The sequence below is a fragment of the Mus caroli genome, chromosome 4 (assembly GCF_900094665.2).
Source record: "Mus caroli chromosome 4, CAROLI_EIJ_v1.1, whole genome shotgun sequence".
Lineage (NCBI taxonomy): Eukaryota > Metazoa > Chordata > Mammalia > Rodentia > Muridae > Mus > Mus caroli.
This window is the reverse complement of record NC_034573.1, coordinates 68,435,691-68,443,262: the sequence shown is the minus strand read 5'-3', so window position 1 is coordinate 68,443,262 and position 7,572 is coordinate 68,435,691. Positions and strand designations below refer to the sequence as shown.

Sequence of the window (7,572 nt, the reverse complement as noted above, 5' to 3'; positions counted from 1 at the left end):
TAGGGGGGTGGGGGGGAGGGTATGGGGGACTTTTGGGATAGCATTTGAAATGTAAATGAAAAAATGCCTAATAAAAATAATTTCAGAGCCAATTGATAAAGATAAGCCTTAACCCAATTATTCTAACCTTGTGTACATTTTAGCAATTGTGGCTATTTAAAACCATGTGGTAACAGGATCTTCTTCCTGTTCATATGCCTCTATGTTGGCTTCCCTCTTTCTCTTTCCTTCTGCTCTCTCTCTCTCTCTCTCTCTCTCTCTCTCTCTCTCTCTTCCCCCCACATCTCTCTCTCTCTTCCTGTCTCCCAATCTTCTTGCTCTGCCTCCCTTTTCCTGTCCAATCACAGGCCTGCCACTGCCCTAATGTGATTGGACAGAGAAAATCCTGCAACAGTTTCCAAAATATCTTTTAGGTACACATGATTTATTAAGTCAATTCACTACAAATTTTCTATGATTAATATTTTTTCAGATGACTTTCCATTGTTATTGAAGTCAACTAATACTAATACTACTCCTGCTGCTGCTGCTACTGCTACTACTGCTACTACTACGACCACGACGAAGATGACGACGACGACTATGCTGGAGTTAATCTGTGATTTTGCACTAAGTTATCTATCTTTTATAAATTGCATAGAGTTCTATTGGTTGTGTACATGTTTAGAATTATCATAACCTCTTGGTATGTTCTTCATTTAATGAGTATAATGTGACTTCTCTTATCTCTTCTGATTAATTTTATTTTCAAAGTCTATTTTGTCATGTGTAATAATTCCTAAATTTGCTTGTTTTCTTATATTTTTTGGAATACACATTTAAATATTTTTTTACTTAAGATAGTTATTTATATTTTTTTATTCTTTTTTCTTTTAATTTGAGCTATCCTTCCAATCCAGGCTGTAGCATTTGGTGATAGTGAGTTGTGCTTCATGCAGGCAGCAAAACAGACAGATCCTGCTTTACAATCTGAACTATTCGGCTGTGTATTTTATTGGATGAATTATATAACTAATATTCAGAGTCATTCTTTTATTATGGGAAGTTTTTATTTCTTCCATCCTGTATCAGTCGTTAATTCAGGAATTTTTCCCCTGTGCCCATATCTTCGAGGCTTTTTCATACTTTCTCCTCTATATGTTTCAGTGTCTCTGGTTTTATGTGGAGTTCCTTGATACACTTAGATTTGACCTTAGTACAAGGAGATAGGAATGGATCAATTTCCATTCTTCTATGTGATAACCACCAGTTGTGCCAGCACCATTTGTTGAAAATGCTGTCTTTTTTCCACTGGATGGTTTTCGCTCCCTTGTCAAAGATCAAGTGGCCATATGTGTGTGGGTTCATTTCTGGGTCTTCAATTCTATACCATTGGTCTACTTCTCTGTTGCTATACCAGTACCATGCAGTTTTTATCACAATTGCTCTGTAGTACAGCTTTTGTTCAGGCATGGCAAACACAGAAGTGGATGCTCACAGTCAGCTATTGTATGGAACACAGGGCCCCCAGTGAAGGAGCTAGAGAAAGTACCCAAGGGTCTGCAACTCTATAGGTGTAACAACAGTATAAACCAACCAGTACACCTGGAGCTCATGTCTCTAGCTGCATATGTATCAGAAGATGGCCTAGTTGGCCATCATTGGGGAGAGAGGCCCATAGGTCGTGCAAACTTTATATGCCTCTGTACAAGGGAATGCCAGGGCCAAGAAGTGGGTTTGTGTGGGTGGGGGAGTGGGTATGGGAGGGTGTGGGGGACTTTTGGGATATCATTGGAAATGTAAATGAAACAAATACCTAATAATAAAGAAAAATAAAATAAAATAAAAACGAAAATGACTCTACAATGCCCATAGGCCAGTCTGATGGAGCAAGTTCTCAGTGGAGGTTCCCTTTTTCTAAATGACTCTAATTTATGTCAAGATGACAAAAACTGGCTCACACACTTTTCTTAAATCTGTTCTAATATCTTCCATTATCTATCTAATTGCATTCAGATATTTACTAGTGTTCTTTAAGGGAATATGCATGTCTTCTTTGAATTGTTTGAACATGTTTATTCTGGAGTTTTTGAATAGAAGATTTTGAAGATGTTTCTCACTGGTCATTATGAAACCAATAAATTTTTTGGAGAACACATTTTGCTTTTGACTATTTTTTCTGGGTTGAAATGTGTACATTTCCAGTTACTTACGAAAAGGAAAATATGTGCCAGGAACAAGAGGTCTTAAACTGTCAGTGCTTGGAGTTAAGTAGATGGTAGAAATGTGTCTAAGACATTTAAAATGTTCTATTATTGAATTGGTTAATTCTTTATTTTAATTTGGGGTAATGTTGGTTGTGACAATGTATGGGTTTAATTTTAAACCTAATTCATATTTCCATGCAAGCAATGGTAACATACACTTTAATTTGTGAATTAATACATACAATAATTTTTAATATTGAAATTATAGCAAAAGATTTTGATTATCCTTCATTCCTATTAATATTATTATCCACTGTAATTTAATTTAAAAATGTTTTGATGAAACATGGGTGAACCTCTTTTTTTTTTAAACAACTAATGTATCAGAACTTTTTTTTTTAAAAATTGACTCTTCACTAGATCTTGCATACTTTCTATACAAGTTTAAATAGGTACTTATGTCACTCAAAAAAAAAAAAAAAAACAAGTTAGGCATTTGTATGTACAGTCACAAATTATCAATTCTTTAACCTGAAAGTCCTTATCAGCTTTAGAAATAAATGGATGTGAATTCTGTTGAGCTAACCACTCATACTTCAATAGAAGAATTTACAGCCATTTATACACAGGTAACACTAGATGATGAATGCAATGGTTTTTGGTTTGGTTCTTTTGTTTGTTTTGTTTTGCTTTCTTTTAAGCACTTAAAATTGGGAAAGATTAGGGGAGTAGGATAAGAGAGATATTAGCGAGAAAAAAAGAGGGTAGACTTACTCAAAATGCTTTATAAGCATGTATGAAACTCTCAAACAATAAAAATATTGTATGTATGTATGCATACATGTATGTATGCATACATGTATGTATGTATGAATGTATAAAGATATGGAGAGATGGTTCAGCAAGTTAAGAATGCAAGCTGTGATTCCAGAGGTCTTGAGTTCGTAGTCACCACAATGTTCACCTCATAACTATCTAATTCTAGTTCTAAGAGATGTGATATTCTGGGCTGATGAGATGGCTCAGTGGGTAAGAGCACCCGACTGCTCTTCCGAAGGTCCAGAGTTTGGATCCCAGCAACCACATGGTGGCTCACAACCATCCGTAACGAGATCTGGCGCCCTCTTCTGGAGTGTCTGAAGACAGGTACAGTGTACTTACATATAATAAATAAATCTTTAAAAAAAAAAAAAAGGAGATGTGATATTCTTTGATGGCTTTCAGAGGATCTCTGGTCATGTGCACAAGCCTACATACAAATCCAGACATATACTATAGTTTTAAAAAATAGCATGAGTATAAAACTTTCAGAGGCATTTGAATAGAGACAGCCCTCATTTAGTAACAATGATCTCAGAAAATATGGTTGATTGATAAAAAAAAATGTATTGTTAGGCATAGGTTAACTTCTTACAAGTCATGAGGCAAGCACCCCCAAAAGTTTAAGTTATTATCCTTTGTAGCCCAGCATCACTAGATGAAACAACCCATTGATAAATATGCTGCTCATTTTGATTTCAAGGATACAGAAAAATCAATCTCAAGCTGTCCAATAAGTTCTCTCCCTGATGGCTAACTTTAATGGTGTCTGAAGATTCCATGTTGGCTTCTGCAGCAGAAAATACATCAAAGTCTTTTTAAGTACTGTACTCTGAATGATACAGTATGGATCTGTCAGGCCAGATTTTTCCACTGGTGCAATAGTGGCAATATTTTTATGGGGGTGGTATGTAATCAAATTCTTTTGTTGATTAGAATTGAGGTGGGCCACACAGGAGGGAGTTCAGGTCTGGGATTGTAAACATGGTCAAAACCCATGGACAATGGAGTTATTTTCCCACAAGATAACCAACCTATCAATGCTGTTTTGCTAAATATTTATGTTGTTAAACTGCCTTCTCGGTTGTATTTATGCCTGATGATTGGTGCAGCTCTTCCTAATCTTTGTCAAAGAATGTTCTTACTGCATTGTGTAGTGGTTAATTCATAGATCCACAACTGTTTAAAGTGCTGAGAATATGTCACTTTCAGGACTGAGTATTAGATGCCACATGTATATCCACCTCTTCACAATGTTCTGGGAACATCACAGCAGGAGGTAGAAAGGATGCAGAAGGGTGGTATAATCCACTATGTTCCTAATGTGGCATGCCTTGTATACCCACTAACATCAATATTTTTCGTACCTATATAAAACCTGCAGCAGGTCAAGGCAGATATAAATTCCAGCATGGACTCAGAAAGTGAGACTTTATTGGTAGTTGATGGCTATGATTAAACAGAAACTCATATTTTTTTCTTCTTTTTTTGGTGGTGATGGTAGTTGAAGGTATCCCCATGCCTCAGTGGATCAGGTAACACCCTTGTAAATGCTGATAGCACTAAATGGATTCTATGTAATGGCAAAATAAAAAACCAGAAGACATGAAGTTAGAGGGAAGACGAATTTGAGAGGCAGAGAGATTTGAAACAAGACATTTGGATGTGTGAACTATTAATGTACATTTGCTACCATGATATTAGTTTCATGATATTAGGAGGTAAGAAAAAAAATAATAATACATATTATATTCATTAGAAATATATAACAATAGTTATATTATTATATTTAAATTGTTATATTATAAAAATGATAAATAATTTTATACCAGTAAAATCAAGAGAAAGGAGATGAGAATGCACATTTGTGTGTATTCACAGACACACACACTATCACCACCAACAACCAAATAACAGGATTGCCAATCATTGGTCATTAATATCTCTCAAAATCAGTGGATTCAATTCCCCAGTAAAAAGACACAGGCTAACATAATAGATGTAAAAACAGGATCCATCAGTCATCTGAATAAAAGAAACAAAAATTGAACATCAAAGATAGACATTAACTCAGAGTAAAAGGTTTGAAAACAAGATGGCATAGGCATTTTAATGTCTAACAAAATAGACTTCTGACTAAAATTAATCAAAAGAGATTGGAAAGACATTTCATGCTCATTAAAGGGAAGATTTATCAATATGAGGTTTTAATTCTAAACCATCTATGCCCAAACAACCACATCTCCATTGTAAAAGAAACATTACTAAAGCCTAAGTTTCATACTGAACCCCATATACTAATAGAGGGAAATTTCATTTCCTATTCTCAGCAAAGAATAAGTCATCCAGACAAAAACTAAACAGAGAAATAATGGAACTAACAGATGTTATAAAGTAAATAAACCTAACAGATTACTACAGTACATACATTTCACCCAAACTCAAAAGTATAAACCTTTTATATACATCACAGAACATTCTCCAAAATTAACCACAAAGTCACAAGGCAAGTCTCAACAGACAAGAAAATTAAAATAATCCGGTGTATTCTATCAGACAAACATGGATTAAAACTGGATTTCAACAACAACAGAAACAATAGAATGTGTACAAACTCATGGAAACTGAATAATTATCTACTTAGTGACTACCATGTCAAGAACAAAATAAAGAAATTAAAGATGCCCTAGAAATCAGTGAAAATTAAGGCTCAGCAAATCTAAAGTTATGGAAAAAAGATGAAAGTGGTGCTAAGAGGAAAGTTTATAGCATTAAGTGCCTTCATAAAGAAAGTGGAGAGATCTGATGTTACTTAAAAACATACCCGAAAAGTCTAGAGAAAAAGGAAGCAAACACATCCAGGAGAAATAGATGGCAGAACATAATCAAACTGGTGGCTGAAATCAACAAAATAGAAACAAAGAACAATACAAAGAATCAAGGAAACAAAGAATTAGATCTTTAAGAAAATCAATAGATAAACAAAAGCTTTTCTAAAGTAACTAAAAGACACAGAGAGAATATACAAGTTAACCAAAATCAGAAATGAAAAGTGGGGCAAAAACAACAGAAACCAATGAAATCTAGAGAGCCATTAGGTCATATTCCAAAAACCTGTACTTCACAAAATCAAAAAAAAAAAAAAAAAATACCTAAGTGAAATGGGCAATTTTTTGATAGATGCTACTTACTAAAGTTAACAAGATCACATATAGAATTTAAATAAACCTATAACCCTTATAGCAATACAAGAAGTCATTATAATTCTCCAAAATACCATCCTTACCCTCCTCCCCCAAAAGCCATGGGCCAGACAGGTTCAGTGCCAAATTTTACCAGATTTGCAAAGAGTTAATACTAATACTCTCCAAAATATTCCACAAAATTGAACAAGTGTTTCATAGTTAGGGCTTTACAGCTGTAAAGAGACACATGACCAAGGCAACTTTTATAAAAGACAACATTTAATTAAGGCTGACCTTCAGTTTCACAGTTTCAGTTCATTATCATCATAGCAGTAAATATGGCAGTGTCCAGGCAAACATGGTGCTCTAGAGGAAGCTGAGTGTTCTACATCTAGATCTGAAGGCAACCAAGAGAAAACTGTTTCTAGGCACCTGGGAGAAGGGTCTCAAAGCCCACTTTCAAGGTAGCATACTTCCTCCAATAAGGCCACATCTACTCCAACAAGATCACACTTCCTAATAATGCCATAACCTGGACCAAGCATATTTAAACTAGCACAAGATAGAAGACGTTCAAACTCATTTTATGAGGCCACAATCACCCTGAAACTGGAGCCACACAAAGACTAAACAAAGAAAGAGTTATAAACTAATTTCCTTCATGAAAATTCACACAAAAATATTCAATAAAATACTTGCAAACTGAATTAAAAAACACCTCAAAAAGATCATTACCATGATCATGTAGATTTCATCCCTGAGATGCAGGGATGGTTCAACACAGGAAAATCTGTCAATAAAATTCCACAAGTAAACAAACTCAAAGAAAGAAAATATCATATCCTTAGATGTTATAAATCCTTTGATAAACTTCAACATCTCTTTATGACAAAAATCTTGAAGAGATCAGGGATACAGGGAATATACATAAGCATATTAAAAACAATTTACAACAAACTGATAGTCAACATCAAATGAATGGAGAAAAACAAAGCAATTCCACTGAAATCAGTAACAAGACAAAGTTGTCCACTTTCTTCAGATCTTTTCAGTATAGTATTTGAAGTTCTAACTAGAGTGATAACACAACTAAAGAGATCCAGAGGATACATATTGGAGAAAAGAAGCCAAAGTATCACTATCTGCAGACATTATGATAGTATACATAAGAAATATCACCACACACATACACAGACACACACACAGACACACACCAGGTCCAGCAGGGAAATCCTCTTACAGCTGACAAACACCTTCAATGAAGTGGTTGGATACAGGATTAACTCCGAGAAAAGCACCTGGGCAGCTGGGGCTCAGGGTCTGCTGACACTCGCCAGCTACCCACAACACCCACCACAGGATCTTAAGACTTCTGGTGAGTG

At 35.1% G+C, this 7,572-nt stretch overlaps 1 pseudogene; it reads right to left on the bottom strand.

Moving 5' to 3' along the window:
- LOC110293343 overlaps positions 1 to 7,069 on the bottom strand; it is a 16,043-nt pseudogene extending 8,974 nt beyond the window's left edge.
- Positions 7,070 to 7,572: the final 503 nt, after the last annotated feature.